This window comes from Nelusetta ayraudi, unplaced genomic scaffold (genome assembly GCF_046127955.1).
Source record: "Nelusetta ayraudi isolate G7.1 ecotype Tasmania unplaced genomic scaffold, CSIRO-AGI_Nayr_v1 ptg000033l, whole genome shotgun sequence".
Lineage (NCBI taxonomy): Eukaryota > Metazoa > Chordata > Actinopteri > Tetraodontiformes > Monacanthidae > Nelusetta > Nelusetta ayraudi.
Genome location: NW_027466083.1, coordinates 2,999,423 through 3,017,391, shown reverse-complemented (window position 1 = coordinate 3,017,391; position 17,969 = coordinate 2,999,423). Strand labels below are relative to the sequence as shown.

The 17,969-nt window shown below is 39.7% G+C and overlaps 1 protein-coding gene across 9 annotated transcripts in view; it reads right to left on the bottom strand.

The window, feature by feature from the left end:
• The window catches only part of LOC142891767 (uncharacterized), a 74,702-nt gene extending 62,356 nt beyond the window's left edge, over window positions 1-12,346 (bottom strand). For 5 of the 9 annotated variants that reach the window (XM_076031568.1, XM_076031573.1, XM_076031571.1 and 2 more), the window contains exon 1: window positions 12,050-12,345. The gene's annotated coding sequence lies outside the window, so the exon portion shown is untranslated. Of the gene's footprint in view, window positions 1-12,049 lie in introns of all 9 variants that reach the window. The other 4 variants (XM_076031567.1, XM_076031574.1, XM_076031572.1 and 1 more) reach the window with 2 other exon arrangements.
• Between the last annotated feature and the right edge of the window lie 5,623 nt (window positions 12,347-17,969).

Below are 17,969 nucleotides of genomic sequence, written 5' to 3'. Positions count from 1 at the left end.
GTGAGTGGATCAAGAACTTGACACCAAGTGAAAAGGTATACATGCCACCTCCAATCCGATCATAATTTCACAGAACAGTGTTTACATGACAATTTTGATCAGGCCAGTGTTTAAGCCAACTACTTATGGTCCATGTTAGAGCACCTATTCAGACAAAGAAGGAGCGACACATCATTTTTACTCCCTCATACAGATGTGGGTACTGAAAAGTGTTTTCAGAACCTTATGTTCTGAGGGTCACTTTTTGTTTATAAACTGCTTTTAAATAACAACAATAATGTGAATTGGATTTATATAGCACTTTTCAAGGTACTTCACATTAAAAGCATCATTAATTTATGCCACATTGACACAATAGTGGTGGTAAACTACACGTACACCCACAACTGCCCTGGGATAGCCTGGCAAAAGCGTGGCTGCCAATCAGCGCCAAACAACCACTTTGTGGTCACACGACGGAACATTAGCTCACATTTGTTTGATGCAAAGTGGGAAAAATGTCTTGCCGAACCGGCAAGGTTTCAAACCTCTAACCTTTCGGTCACAAGACAACTAGTTTTATCTCCTGAGCAACAGTCACCCTGAATGCGTCATGCTTGTAACTCATTGGTTGGCTTCGCATTTTTAAATCTGAAAACAGTATAACAACAATGGTGGACCACACAATACGTTTGGTCTGAACCAAATATAGCACAACAACAAAGGGAGGGTGCACCTTGTCAATGCAAAATGTGAGTTCCTTTGTCATGGCGGGACCTTAACCGTTCACGAATCTGAAGAGAGGCTGTAGGTTGTGCTAACAAAGATTTTAGCTGTTTTTTTTCTGCGCATGCATGACTCACATCATATAGTTGGTGTAGTGACTGCATCGAGAAAGCAGGCATATTTCTAGCAACCAGCAATGTCAAGCTTGGCAGTGGTTTGCAAAGAAAACGATCTGTAAAGTCAAACCTGTTTGCAAATCACAGGCAGGGCCACAGGCTGAGAAAATCAGTGTGGTGCTGACTGAGGTAATTGTGTAAATTAGTGTTCTTGCAGTATTAGAACTGCATAGCACAGCTCACAGACAAGATGTTTTTGTCTATTTTCTGTGTGACGTGTATGAAAAACTCAGATTGACGATGATTCCTTAGATCCATTTGCTTTGCATTTGTTTGTGTTTATTAGTTTGATTAGTGAACACTGATAAGTTATGCCATTGTATTGTCCAAATGATAATGAATGGAAATAGATTGCAAGAGGGACAGTAGTACAAAATAAAATGAAATAATGAGTTTACAATGTCCTTGTTAAAACTTGCAACAAGTTATTGTTAAATAACTTGGTACAATGTTCCCTAGGACAAACTTACCAGCTTTACGGTCAAGCTTAGCTTGTGGTATAAAACAACTGTGGATGTTTGGAACAACAGTGATCACATTTGATTTCCACAGACACAATTTCAGAGGGACAGCTCTGAGCAAGTCCCATCATCCAGCCATCCATTTTCTGTCACCACTCACCAAGCACATAAGGGCGCGAGAGCCTATCCTTGCTTTCTTCAGGCAAAAGCATTATTCGCTGGACAAATTCCCAGTTTATCACTGGGCTCAGCACACACAGCACAAGTAGATGGACAACCATCCCACATTTAGGCCCAGTCCCAATTCCCATTTTTACCCGTAGCTCTACCCACTAGCCCTTCGCCCTTGGAATCGAGTCATGAGGGGTAGGAAGAGATTTCGCCCTTGAAATTGGGACACCCCTTCAACAGCAATTTATCAGAAGTCACCAATAGCTTGTACGGAAGAAGACACAATGTGCTTTGCCGCTGCTGCAGCGTGTCAGCAACGCACTGATCATCAAATTAAATTGATGGAATACAATTAAATACGACTGGGAACTACTATTTTCTCAAACAAAAAAAACATATTCATCAAAAGAATACTAAACTAAGACAGTTTTTTGTAACTTAGTCTTTATAGATGGAGAATACACTCAACATTCCGGAGTTTCTTAGGACGCATGAGCCAATTTGTCATATTGGAGGGGAATGATCTTGTCTGGGAAGTAGCTGCAGTCCTGCAAAATCTCAGTTTGAAGGGACAGTTAGCCCTCACACTTTACCTTACCCAAGACAATTTAGGGCTGTGAATTCCCCTTATCTACATGTCTGAACTGTGAGACTATATGAAGAGAATAAGAACAGGAGGAACGTACAAATTTAACATAGAAAGAAATATATATATGATTAGGAAAACGTACTGTACTATCTAAAAATGTCTAATAATTACTTTTTCAAAAGTAATTGATTGGTTTGGCCTTCTGGAATCATGTCATGGGGACCTTGTTTTTGTCGCCTTGAAGATGTGTCAATGCTACAACTGTTTATACATTTAAGCAATAAGTTTTGTCAGAGGCTGTAAACAAAGGGCTACATATGCTTCATTCTGGGGATAAATGGGTTTTTCAAATGTTTGAAACCAAATTGAATTGAAAATATGGAGACTTTATTATGTTCAAGTATCTGTAAGGCAAAAAAATGCAACAAAATATGTATACATGTTGCAAAATCTGCTCTTGTTTGCTATGCTGGCTACACTAGTGCGTGTACATCAATTCCATGAATGTGGTTAGATGACAAGCAAGAATACTTCCTGCTTCTTTCAGTGTAACAGATGAAGTCTTTTGACAAGGCCAATAAACGGTGAGGATGAATGACTGCCCTAATTGAGTTAGAGGCTTAGGATCCAGACAGCTGAAATGTGTTTAAGAGTCCATTAGCTCACTCACAGATGTTGACTGAAAGTAATGGCCATGTTAGCAGAGGCTGTTTAAATCACAGTTGAGGGCTTGCTTCCCTCCACTTTTCTCATGTTCCTTATAAAAAAAAAATAAATAACATCCAGTTGTGTGATTCCACATTGAGAACGATGACAGAAGAATAATCCTCATGGCCTCTATCATGATAACATAATCCCGTCATGGCCGCAGAGCCAGTCGCCATGGTGACTCAGCAGCAGTCTCTTTCTTGACGGACACACACTCTGACACACACACAGTGCGTCTCTGGTGAGCAGCAGTTTAGATTACTGCTGACAACACACTGCATTAACCTCTTCCCCCAAACACATAGCATCGGAGTGTGACAGAGAGGTGCAGACAGTCATCTTATTTGGCTGGTGCAACGACAGCACGTATGTCACAATATGTGGCACAGCGCTGGGTGTCTTGCTTCAAAGTGAGACATGATGAAGAAAATTACGACTGGAAAAGCTGTACAAAATCTCAGGGTCCAGTGAAATACAGCAAACAACTGCCACCTTGAAGGAGATCATTGAGGATAAAGCTACTTTTTCATTTCTCGGCTATGCACCAAAGCAAAGGTTCGGCAGTCAAATTGTACAAGAGTGGTAGACTAAATGTCAGAGGGGGTAGCCAAAATAAATTTGTGACACATGTCCTGTTGCACACAGTTTTCCATTTCAAAGCAGCATTATTTGAAATAATTTTACCATCTGACAATGGCAATTCAGACAAGCCAAATGTTAGCCATTGTTTGAGACCAAAAGATAATGAAGCCTCTTAAAGCCATTTCTGTAAAAGATTAAGGAATGTAACAAATACACAATAATAAGTCAAGTACACTTTAAAATGAACAAATATGTGACAATGTGAGTATGTCAAAGTACATCCCCACCCAGCAGCTGTATTTGTCCATTTATGCTCCAAGACAACCAGAGACCAACAAAAGAAAACAAGTAAACCATTTTTATTTTTATACAGAAATGAAAGGAAATCATGCAAATCATGCAATGGCTTTTAGGAGATGCCACGAACGGACCATCACAACTATTAATGCCATAAGCATCCTTTATTTGTGTAATGGTCTCAATTAGTAAAACAAAATTCTAGAAATCCAATTATTTTAAGCTGCCCAATGTAAGAGCAGATATGGTCCAAACCTATTTGAAATTCATTGTATCCGGTTTGCATGTCCACAACTGCCGACTTAATGCTGATCAGGTGGAAGGGCCTTGAGTGGGATGGCCTGAAAGGCTGCTTTGAGATCTCTCCCCAAATGTTTGAGCTCTATTTCACAAGTGGACCCAGGGGGGCCGAACAACTCAGATCATAGCAGGGTGGGGGAGCGGCCCACCAGTGGATTTCGCTCCATCAACATCACAAAACACCTTTTTGCAAACAGGACAGGACAACCATCAGGAGCACCTCCAGATGGTTCTACAGCATTGGCTAAATTTTACATTCTCAAAACCAATTTCAGGACTGAAGAAGCCTTTTAGATGAGAGGTGAAACAAACAAGAACCATGTCTAGTTGTCTACAACTTAACTCACTTAGCTCTCCCCCTTTCCCACTTCTAAGCTTCTAAGGGCAGTGGGTAAGGGAAACCCACACAGGTCAGATGACACAGCAATCGACACAGACTTCAATCAGCTTGGCTTTGTTCAGCTTGAAGTGGGGAAGCTAGAATGACCTGGACCGCTGAAAAGAGACAAAAATAGTACTGAATACTTTGCAGTCAACAATGGCACAGCCACCATGGCTTCTTGATATAGAAACCACTTATTTGCATGGCAAGAACGCAGTGTCTCCTCTATGTGACTAGGATTAAAACAAACAGATTTCGCAGAAGACGACGCACTTGGCAGGTTTTGGGAAGCCTTGAAAGTGCTGCAGGTACACTTTGATAAACTGAATTAATTTACTGCAAGGTGTAAATTGTAACTGAAAAGTGTGATCCATGAGTTAGAAGGCATCTTTGTCATTGGACTCACTGACCATTGCTGTTCTTTTTGAAAGTGTCCATTTTCTATTCTTCCTGCTTTTCCTTTCTCTTCCCTCGCCTGTTGCTCGATATTCAGGCTGATGGAGATGCTATAAAACTAGGCCTCTGATCTTTTTGTACATTTAGGGAATCTCTGTAAACAGGCATATATGATTTTCAGCTGTACTACTACAATGGGTTGAACTGTTGGAGCATTTGCTGGAATTCATGCCTTCTAGACAGGAACTTGATCGTATGAGATCATAAACTGACTAATTCAGTTTCCATGCCTCGTTTTGATTTGATTTTATTTTTTCATATTTTTCGTGCTTGTGAGTCACTGAAATACAAAGGAATCTTTTGTGCGTATTTATGCTTATTGTCCACTGCATCTGTTTTGATGCTATAATAATAATAATAATAATAATAATAATAATAATAATAATAATAATAATAATAATAGTAATAATAACAATAATAATAATAATCGATTCAGTTATTATGTAAACCAGTGACAGAAAGAGTACATTTTGTTGTCAAGACACAGATTGTATGGCAATGAAGGCCACCACGTGGTAGCTTAGAACGTTGTATTAACAAACGGCTAGCTGTTGTAAGGAGCATTTCATGGGCCATATTAATAACCAGAGTGTACTTAATATTAGCTAGTTGGGCATAACATTGGCTGGTTTCGCAAATGATGCCAGCTACATCAATCAAAATAGTAAGATATAGGGCCTGTTACAGGATAAGGATTAGAAGTTTATCAGTTTGTATGATATTTTGAATTAAAATCGCCTCAATCGCCTTTAATTCTGTGAAAAAAGTTGGGTTGTATGTCCAAGTTAGTCATGTGACAGCAACTCATAAATTCCAAAAATAAAATATATAGCTCTAATACATCATTGCAATGATATAAAAGTGAACCGATTTAAATGTCACTTCCTGCATTGACCTAATAAGTGTGCATTACATAATTACTCACCAAGTCATTGTCTTACGATGTAGACAAGATGAAAAAGCTGATTACAGTGTTGACACTGGTTATTGTTTGGTTTACAGCAAACAGATTTTTATTTTTGCTTAGCTCTGCTCCTTAAGCTGTATTGAGGCTGCTGCCAGGTTCTGAGACAGAGGGCAACTGCAGGCTCTTTAAAATGGATGCATTTCTTTCCACTTCATTCTTTTTCTAAAAATACATTCTGAAGCTAAACTTTGATCAAAATAAAAATCACATTCATAGTGAAGAGCAGTGCCTGTTACAGTGGTGGAATAAAATATTTATATGCCATTAAAGTACCGCACTATACCAAACATACACACGCTCTGCACGCATACACACACAGACACACAAAATTATGTTTTGTTTTTTGTTTTGTTTTTTTTACCAAATATTGTAATACAACAATATATCTGCGGTCAAGAAATTATGGACATTGCAAATTTGACTTCAGAAATTATAATACAGACATTGCATTTTATTGAATTTACTGTTGTTTCATTCACTTAAGTTCAGTGTCATGAGGGGACAGCACTGGCGAGGGGTTTTGCAAGTACTGTAGATTGCTTATAAAGTATAGATATATATAATCACTAATGCGATAAAACTTGTCAAATCTCAAATTTTATAGCCAAGAAATTTCTGAACAACTTCCGTGCATTAGATGATCTGCTGTTTTGCAAATTTACAACATGAATTGAAACACAATAGTATGTTAAATACAGTATATCATAAAACTGACAAGTGAATTCTTATTCTTTTTTTTCAGGAGGGCCATTACTTTGGAGAAAACATTCCTGAGGGGGTCCCCTGTTACAACAAACCCTCCCGCGCTCATCCTGAATAGTGCGAGCGTGCTGAAGTGACCGCATGCGAAGACGGAGAAGTCTTTTTATTGCATCTCTTGGCCAATGCTAACACAATTGACCACAGTCTGTCCAGTAGGCTGTGGACTTTTATGCATCAAGAGAGGAAATGCTTACATTCCTTCAGTGCGACCCACATATATTGTGGCATTATCTATGATTGACAATTTAATGAATGATGCGGAAAAAGTTCCACATGAAACGTCAGTTCAGAAAAGTGAGTCTCTGAACCTTGAGTTTGGAAAAATGAAATGACTGAGCACACGGACCGTCTTTTGAAGCCTGAGAGGCCACCAGTGGACAGAGGCATTTTGTGCATTTTGTATTTCACGCTGCTGGCACTGTGTGATGCCTGGTCTGATGTGAATGTCAGCCCCTGTGATCAGCAGGACAGAGAAGACCTTTGCTTGTTTGGAATCACAAATGCATAGTGATAGAAGCGGTTGATGGATATAGGAAAACTCCACGTCCGTGCGATCGTGCCTGGCTGTATGGCGCCGTGTGATGTCGGGTCTCATCTGGATCTCAAACTCTTCTCTCAGCAGGGGACGGCGGCCTTTGTTGTGTCCTGTGAACTCTTTTTGATCTGCTCCCTGTATCTTGAGCATCCACTCCAGTCACCTTTTAAGTTACAGTCCGCCGGTATGTTACTGGACAAACACTTGATGAGCCTTGATCACAAAAGGCAAGCTATTTTATTACTTGGTATTTCATCTTACAATCTTTAAGATTCAGTTTTAGAAGCCAAACTGAAACCAACTGGTTGTTTCATATGTAATACGCTGTGTATTATATACGTAAAAATCAGCCCTTTGCTAACTTTGTAGGTTGCATTACAATCTCATGTGTACTCCGTCAATAGCAAGCCAGTGAAATCTGCGAACTATCTATTCTTTTAAAAGTAAGCGCACGGCTCTATCCTTCAGGATTTACAAGATAGTACAACGTGGAGTCGAAACAACATTAAATGAGTTAGCTGAAGACAACGGTCATAACAGAAATGCTGACACAGCCTAAATACGTCATGGAATCATATTGTTGATTCAGCGCAGTAGGAGAAACCTGTGAACGCCAGACTGTGTCTTCCATTGTTATATAAATTTGAAGTTTGAGCTTAATGCAGCCATTTCATTGTTACACAGCCAGATGATAAGACTACCATGTTTCACCGAGAGAAACAGATTCAAGATCCAGCTGAATATGTGACCTTTTGCGACCACTTGAATGTGTGGATCAGAATTAAGGTAACATTACCAAGCCGGTTACGATACTGAAGCGTCCTCCATGCTACTGTTTCTAACGAATGTCTATGGGCATGGCACACAAATGTCAATTTAAAGGTTAAATACCTACAAGTAAAGATCAGATTGACCAAAAATATATCATCTTCTGGAAAGGACACAACAGACCTCCAAGTACCAACGCTGTATGTCTGTAAACTGTGGCACTTTGATTGCATAGATGTGCTGACAAAGTATTGTTTTCTTTTCTTTCTTTTTACTTTCAGTGGCAATTCATTCTATCAGTTATGTGAATGTGGGCAAGGAATTGATGCAATAGTATGCAGACAGCTCACAGCTTACGTTATTGCCTTGTGAAGAAAAACTCCCATAAATACAATTCTCACCAAGCATTTCATGCTGCTGCCAGACTAAAGGGAAGAGAAAATGTTTAGTGCATAAAGTTCTTTCCTAGTGGTAATAGAGAGGATCATCTGTTAAGCTGCCTTGTACACATTACTAAATATACGGTTTGTTGCTGGTGCCAAAGATGCACAAGCTTCACTATATTGTTTAATATATGTTGTGTCATGAAAAAGTCTTTCCCGCCAACATTGGAGGGTTTAATGCACCCGCACTGTGACAAAAAGGGAACGCTATGCAAAAGAACACCGTGACTGAAGTGAAGATTAAGCCCTGCTGGATATCTGAATTGCAGGATGAATTGCAATGTTGCGCAAATATCTGTATTCAAAACCTGAGTGCAGGTTGGTCACTGCTTGAAAACTGATTGCAAACGTAGATTTCACCTGGTGGGATGACCGCTTGCTGCCTGGTTTTTTGTTTGCTTGGCTGTTAATCTGGAAGGGATTGCAAGTAATCCCACCAATCCCTAAAGCAAAAATGAAAAAAAAAAAAAAAAAAACAGGGCATCGACGTCATCATTATTACAGCAGCCATGCATTAGAACATCTCTAATAATCCAACTGGCTTCCTGCCTGAAGCGTCCTGCAGGGGCCGAGCTGGGGCAGGGGAGTGGAGGCATCTACTTGTACTATGTTCCTCCTCATTGTTGTGCCCCAAACCCAAATTTCATTGTGCACACACAAACTGCTAACCCAATAATAAAAATGTTTTATATTTTTGCACTGTCTCCAAATCAAATCATACAACATAATACTGAGTTAACTAGGTATTGTTTGAGCACACTTAGAAAAGTGAAAGAGCAAATGTCGCTCAATAAGACTGCAATATAGAAATGTTGCTGAAAATATATACAAGGTAAAAAAAAAAAAAAACAGAGACAGAAATATTTCCTGTTAAGCGTGGTTACGATGTTACGATGCACGACTAGCCACAGGGTCATTTCGAGTAATTTTTTTTATTCTGTCATTTGGCAATTCAATAGATTTTCAAATTAATAATTTGAAGGGGTGTTTAGTAGGAAGAATGAAAATGGGATGTTCTTAGTTTTCTTATAGATAATATTTTAAATGGCATAGGCATAGTATTGTCCATTGATCTTGCCCAAAGTATGGGTCTTACGTCATGAAAAACAACCATAAAATAAAAATTAATGAATTCATTTTCTATGAGAATTGCAGAAATTGTATCCCATATCGGAAGTCCATTAGGATGGATCACAATTTTTGTTGTCCTCTTATTGTTAAGACAATCTTCTAGGCTGCTTTAGCTAACACAGAAAATACCCAGGAGAAACTGGGTGGCATTGTTTATCATTTAACAGAGCCAATTTGTATTTAGTTGCCATTAAAACATTACACTTGCTTTGCATCATGCAGCACCCTCATAACCACTTCTCACTGAATTCAAGTCAAGATTGGGTTTTACATCAATCAGTCCTAAATATCTGCATCTTAACATCTTCATATAACTTGAAAGATATTTTTCCAAAAGGTTACCTGACTGACTGGCTGCTGCTCAGTGTGAATCTTGTATTCATCATTTTCAATCGTTTTCCTCAAGTAAATTTAGCTATTCTTAAACAAATACGGATATAACTGCATACGTGTCAGTACTGAAATAACGTTAAATGTCTTCACAGAGGATTGGCTTCTCTTGAGTCCAGTCTCTTGCAGTGCACTTGAACACTGAATTAGGATTAGAACCTAATAGCATTTACCAGCTCCTACCTGTTATCACTATCCCAAAATTCAAAACAAATAGTTAATTGAGTGAATTTTAATGTAAGAGAAAGTGCAACAAGAGATGCACATTTATCTATCCAGCCATCCATCAAGAGATTAACTTTCTCCAAATTATATCATTGAGAAGCAGAAAAAATGCTAATGTTTTGATATAGCAACTTGAAACCAATCAACTTCTTTACCAAGGTTATTTGCTGAAGCATTATTTTAGCTAAAAAATAAGCCATGTGTTATGTGAAGTGTATGAACCAATTATTCATTTATGAATGATTGCAAGTAAAGGTTATATTGAGTGGCAACGAGACAAGGTGAAAATATGAACTCAACAGTGCAGGTGCACAGACAGGTCAGCCAAAACCAGACGTCCTCCACTGAGACATGCAGTGGCACTTTTTGTGTTTCCACAAACTCTGAAACCATTCCCAAGACACCTCGTGCCTGAATGACTGAATTATAATACACAACAAAACATTTCATGGTGCTAATTGATCGTCTTGAAATTGCAATCTCATTTGTAAATGATGCTGATTCTGCTGCCTTGTCATTCTGGATAGCAGCTGCCTGAAAACAAGCACTGCCGCTTTCTCCCTTAACAAATGGCAACACAACCACAATGCGCTGCACAACAGCGAAAGCCGGCAGGTGGGAAAAACCGTGACAGCACCAGAGCGAACCCCAACCCGTCCCCTAACCTTTAAAAAAAATGAAAATAAAGATCAGCGAGGTGGTCAAGTGGGTACACAGAAAAAACCACCTCAAACATCATCACAACGTGCAATATGATGATTGCTGTTGTGGTCTAGTCACGGTTAAATTTCATATCGTCATTAATATAGATTCAGTTTTAAGAAGCACACCTCCCTCTCTTATCACCTTACACATAAAATACCTGTTCAAAGTTTGCATAGATAAGAGAAGACGAGAGTGAAGATTATTATTTTCATGTTTAGTGTCAGGTGTTGCAGTTAGAATAAAAACAAGAGTGTTCCCTTTGTTATCCAAAGTTGATGTGCCAGTCTTGTACTAAGCACTGTTCATTTTTGTTACATTTCTTTTTTGTAATAAATAAGTGCAATAATTCAAATCGCATCAACTCAACCGTTGAATTGCCATGGTCACAAGATAACAGCGACCTTTCATTCAGAGAATTCACACACAAAATGCAGAAAGAACCATCAAGCCAGCGTGAGTGAGGAAGGTATTGCTCAGTAAAGACAAGCTTGGTCCCGACAGACTGAGACCGACTCTTCTCAAACCTAGGATGGGAGACAGGCCTTTATGTAAGCAGGCCTCGACCGATCTAAGATTCACCTGCCTGCCTGCCTCGGGGATGAAAAACCTTTAGTCAGTTTCACAGCCAACAGCAGGAGCACTAGAAATAAGCACGACTGCAAGTGCCACAGCAGAAATAGAGGTTAAAAGGCTCAATGACAGGCAAACTGTCCACATTGTGGCCTTACACTGACACTTCTGGGAAGAAGCTAAAAGACAACGGGGATATTTTCAGAGTGTGTGTGTGTGTGTGTGTGTGTGTGTGTGTGTGTGTGTGTGTGTGTGTGTGTGCGCGCTTGTGCGCGTGTGTCTTCCCGACTGCGGCACCACCACAACAAAGAAGAAGACGCGAATCCACGGCCCCCAATGTCGGCTACTTGAGAGACGTACAATCCCCCCACACGCCCACTCTCACTCTATCTCTCTCTATCTCTCTCTCCTGTTTCTCAGGCTGAGAAACGACGACCACAACAATGGCCTGTCCGCCATATATAGGCAATACATATATCAAGAGCCCACACATACATACATCCACAACACCGTGCGAGACCTAAATAACGCCATGAATATGGGCATAGATGTCAGCGCTCGCGATGCTGTGGCGCGAGACAACGTCGCAGCGCGAGCGCACAGTACACAACGCCAGACACGCCATGACACTCTGTAGCTCCAATGCAATTGGTGATAAAAAACAAAAAAAAACAAAAAACAAAACAAAAATAGAATAAAATAGATAGTATAGTGCCTACTACTCACCGTTTAGACGCGTCCCGTTTCTTTCGCCGAGAGTATGTGCGTGCGTGCGTGCGTGCGAGCGCGTGTGACAGTCGGGTTGAATGATGCTGAGAATCCCTCCGCCTCTCAGTGCGAGCAGCGCAGCAGACTGGTGCCAGGAGTCAGTAGCAAACCGCGCCCCCTTCTCCACCGAGGCAGCCAACCAGTGCCCGGAAACAAAAAAAATGAGCTTTTATCCCTGAATCTGCAGGCAGGCGGCACATCGGGCTGCTGCTGCTGCTGGTGGTGCTGGTGGTGCTGCCGCTAATGACGCCTTCATGGGCCAGAGTAAATAAAAAGGCTGTCACCGGGACGGCTCCTTGATTTGTTTTGCCGATCGTAAGAGAGCACCGTGTCATAAAGTAGTACCAAGAGTAAGACGGTGAAGAGACCACGATCTTTCTGGAAATTCAAGCGTCCGCCCGTCCATGTTGCATTTATTACCACCAAACCATCAGACGCTGCGTATGTCTGATTAAAGAAAAAAAAAAAAAAAAAATCTATACTGATGCCTGCGAACGTTTGATAAAAGGGCCTCGGACAACACTTTTGCCCCTCTTTAATCTGATTTGTCTAGTTGGGCAAGAATAATTTTCTTGCTTTATGTATCTTTGGTATTTTGTGGAAACTTTTTTGAAACTCCTCCTCAATTTTATGTTTTTTTCCTTTATGGGACTAAATAATAACAGTCTGAACATCATAACATGTGTGGTTGTTTGCTGCAGGCTGCTGAAGCTATAGCTAGCCAGATGACAGAGTGGCAGATGAGACCACTGTTTCTATAGGATTACCATGGATTATAGCCTCCATTTGATTCTGTGGGTTTTGTTCGAAATCTCCCAAATATCACAAACACAAGAACAGCAACAGTGTACACACACAGAGAACACATCACGTTAAATTTTCCTCATTTCATCATTGAAATCAGCTAGTAATAGAATAACTTTAGTCATGAAAACTGAAAGCTTTATCATTGGCAGATGATGACAAAAACACCAATTTATGCGTAGGGCCTTGGAAATCATAGCCAGACTCTTCACCGTTAGTCTTCAACTGCTGTTGGAAATCTCACAATTCAGAGAGGACTGGTGGGTTGGTAGGCAGGTTGAAAACAGATTTATGGCGTGCATAGGGTGGGCTGGCAGTGCAACAGGGAATGAAAAGGGGTTCAGTTGTGAAGGGCAGTGGATTGGTAAAGCAATGCAAGGGATTACTGTGTTACGAGACTATTCAGATTTTGGCATTAATTATCACACACACCTTTTTTGGGCCAGTGGGAGCCATTAGTCTGAGGGTTTGCCAGTTTGTGCAATTTGGGGCAGGTAGAAGGCAGAGTTGCCATGTATAAATATTAAAAGTGATTTATTGCCCCCTTTAGATCACCTCACCATCTTTCCATTTCCAAAGAGATATGCCACCATTAACCATCATGCGATTAAGAGCCCTGCATTATGTTGAATTCTGTTTATTGGTATAGGAGAGATAAATGTGATTTAAAAACAAACAAACAAAAAAAAAACAAGTTGGGATAATTTCTTTGTCTATTAGCCACTTTTCTGTAAAACTTTATGTACCAGTCCAAAGGATTGTAAAGTTCTTACTGCGCATTGCAGCCAGCAATGATTTTATCTGCCATGTAATGTATCCATAGAAAACTGTTGTGTTTTAATCCAAGTCTATAGTCAGCTTTAAAATGTTCCAACTCATTTGTAGGCACATTGTTATAGTCATTTGGGTTTCAAGGTTGTATATATCATCTGTAATACAAATGTAACCTGTCTATACTTCTCACATTACAGAATCATGCAGGCCTACGCCAATTACATTATTTTGATAATAAATATGAAGGTTGTGAGTCATGGCTCTTATTTATAATATAGAAAAACATCATTAAGCCTTCAGCTCATAACTCAGGTGAAATATAGTTTGTGTGGACTGATCAAATGAAAGAGCTTGTTAACTGATATGTTCCTGCAGCTCCTCCTGATGACTCATAGCAGAGGGCGTTGCTGCTCATTCATCCTCTTCATCAGGTTATAGCAAGGGAGGAGTCAGGGGGCGTTTTCTCTCCTCTCTCCTCCATTGCTCCTCTCTTCTCTCTGTCCATCCCTTACTCTTGTCCTTATGTAATATTCTGGCTGCCAATATAATCTCTCCCACTGTCTGCTTTTCTCCACTATCTTTGATATTGTCTTGGCTCAAGTCAGCCTGTTACATCACCCATCGGCTTTCCTCTTTCTTACTCCGGTTTGCTGTGGAATGCCTCCATCTAACTTTTTATCCTTTGCTTTGTTTATGGTAATATTCTTCAGCATGCATGATATATCATGTCTCAATGACGTCACTAAAAAGGGCACTTTTTAGAAAATAATACACCAGGTTAAGCAAATAAATCTGTAGGAATGTGTGTGCAAATAAATAAATAAATAAACACAATGAAAATATAATAAAGATATGCTATTCAGTCTTCGAAGCAATTTGAAAAAATGTGATGGAGCTATAAAAGAAAATGGAATTCATGTTACAGGGGAAAACAACCAAGAGAGTTGTGTGGCCCTTGAGCGGTCTATAGAACCAATATGTGATTCTCCATAATAGTTGTGCCTGTTCAACGGTGTGTATTTATTTATTTGTTTATTTACTGTAGTCTCCTGCTCTTATTGTGAGATTTAAACAGAATGTAGGCCATGGAGACCCATTGTTTAAAGGACGGGAGAAATCAATGCAGAGAAGTTTAACTCTTTGACCATCTGATGACCTAAATATGGAGGGGAAACCCCTGCAGAGCTGAGGATTAGTTGAGAGTCGCTGACACACTGATACATGGCGTTTTGTCACTGGAACTATGTACTTTTACACAGTAGGTGCAGGAGTACAAGTGCACTGCCATTTATCAGTGGCAGTGACTAACCACTTCACACATCATCCATGCAGTTTATGTCGAAGCAGGGATTTACTGATTTAGCACAGCGAGTAAAATGCAGTTGTTTTTGGAATGGGGGAAGATTTGGAGGAGAGATTTTTGAGGTTGTGGGGGGATTTAGAGAGAGACTGCATGGGGGGTGTCTGGGTTAAGAGGGGGTGAGGGAAAAGAGGGCAGCGTGGATGAATAAAGGATGAAACAGACATACTGACATACTCGACCCTCCACCCAAATCATCCATGCACTTAGACATCTCATGTTGTGGATAAAGCATTGAAAGAGTGCGTGGGGATGAAGATTAGAAAGAAAGAGACTGAATAAAACTGTCCTTGAGGTGTAGCAACCACAATTTGACAGCTAGCCAAACTCACAAAGACATGAGGGTCAGGTTAGAGCATTGAAGCTCCTTTAATGCAGGCTCTAGTTGCATGAGGATGTGAGCATGGAGTGAAACTGCAATGACAAAATGCAGTACAATCAGGACAATAAACCATATAAAGGGTAAGCACGGTAAGCATTCCAGTGCACAAACATTGTTAGTTATACATTTAACACACAGATTCTCATAATCAGAAAAATGATTAAACCATCAAATGCCAAGAAACAACACAACAAATCATTCCCCCTCTAAACGCATCTTAACAGTTCCAAAACACAGCATGAACACTAAATGCTAAACATCAAAGGAGTCAGCACGACCGAGCTCAACACTTGCTTCAAACAATAAATCTCAAAGTTACAATGTTGCCCAACATTTGCTTAATCTGGATAATTGAGTCCATCATGAACAGATGCAAACTTACAGGCAATGCTTTCCAAATCACAAACAGCAGAACTGTACCAGACAACTCTTCTGCAACCATGTGTGGCTGTAACAAACTGAGGCCTACAGGTGCTCTATACCCTCCTTCTCCCCCAACTTCCTGCTTCAGAAGGATGTGCAATACCCCCCAAAATACCAAGAGGGCGCCAGTCAGAAATCAAATGCCAGGAGAGCAGAACACTGAAAGTAAAATCATGTCAGTCAGCATATATTTGCAAAACATTAAATCACAACCAAAGGCGTCTGTCTCATAGTGCTTTTGGTTTATGGATGCTTGAAATCCTACATATTTTAATGTTTATGGCAAACTCTGTTTTATTGTATGACATTTTGGGATGTTTTTGTTACTTATCCCTTGATATATATACATATATACATTTTTAAATTTGACTACATTTAGTATTTCATCTAGGTGTCCACATTTCTGCTCTTGTAAAACTAAAGTCGTGTACAGAGGGCAGCAATTTCACATGAGCAAACATCTCCACCCAGTGGTCGTTTTTATCTCAGCATTTAAAAAGGTTGTGACCGGTAGACATTTTTTTTTTTGGGGGGGGGGGGGGGGGGGGGAATTGCATTTACTTTATTTTTATTTGAAGCTATAAATTTAGAAGAAACAAGAACGAACTATATTAAAATAGTAATAAATACAAGTAGAGTCAGAATGGACATTACATTTCACTGTTAATACAATTTAAAATCTTAGATTATCAATAAAATATTTGCTCAATAAAATAATATGAGCTCTGACGGAGCAAAGGTCTTCTAGTCAAATTTAAAATCAACCATATTAGGGACAATGGTATCCTTTTAAAGGATGGGAGGAACCATTTATCTTCCACTCTGGAACCAATGCAGAGAAATTTAACCACCAACCACTGTTTAACTCTTTCACCATCTGATGACCTAAATACAGATGAAACCCCTGCAGAGCTGAGGATTAGCTGAATGACTGACACACTGATACACAGTGATTTATTACAGACAGTTTGCACTTGATCACAGTAGGTGCAGGAGAGCTAAGCAGCAACAAAAACAAATGCGCACTCCCCCTTATCCATCGTGACCAACCGCGCAACACATCATTGATGAAGTTTCTGTTCAAATAGTGATTAAATAAATAAAATGTATTTATTTATTCTAAGTAATATGGATTAGTGTTGAAATGGGGAATAGAGGCATAGGGGGAAAAAAGGAGAGAGATTTAGAGGAGAGAGTTTTTGCGTTGTGGGGGATTTAGAGAGGCTGCATGGGGGGTGTCTGGGTTAAGAGGGGGGGGGGGAAGAGGGCAGTGTGGCATGGATGAATAAAGGATGAAACTGGCAGGAGGAAGGAAACTATAGCCAGGGATAGCGACATACTTAACCCTCCACGCACAACAATAAATGGCATGCCATATCATATTGCACACACCATCACTTTGTTTTACCAAGTAGTATAAAGATAATGCACGAGTCAAAGAGTATTGTATAATGTTTGAAAGCACAGTAACTCCCAACTTCTATTAAAATTAACCATTAACTTACAAAAGAATTGTTAGATTTAATATTAGAGGTGTCACAAGCTCCCAAGACACATCAGCATGCGTCTGTGCAAACCAAAACTGTTGTGTAGAACAGTATATCTGAACAGTTAACTGATGCTTGTTGCCCATTGCTTCGGTTTTGTAACACCTCCACCAGATGGCAGTCTCCCACTCCTCAAACACCCTGATCCCCGAAATACAGCTCTCAGTTTAGGGATATGAATGTCGCTTTTTTGATTAACTTTCACTTTTTTAAAAAAAAAAATAACGTTTCAGCCACTTGAGTCAGAAGTACTCAATAACATATTTTAAATGTAATATTTGTGGGGAAAACTATCCCTAACCCTTATTTGTTAATGATTGGAATGAACATTGGTTAACATACTAATATTTAACTTTTGTATGAAAATCCTTGTCTATTGACCGATCAGCGGTGGACCAGAGGCATATTTCACAAGCCAGCAAAATCAATCACAATTTGTTACATTTGTGTGCCTACAACTATTTCGCAGTTTTTTTTAAAGATGCTTTTCAGATGAACAGTTTAGTTTAAGTATCAAAATACATTTTTAAAAATCTCTTGAGGTCAGAACTACAGGAGGAATATATTTCCAAAAGAAATAAACAAAGC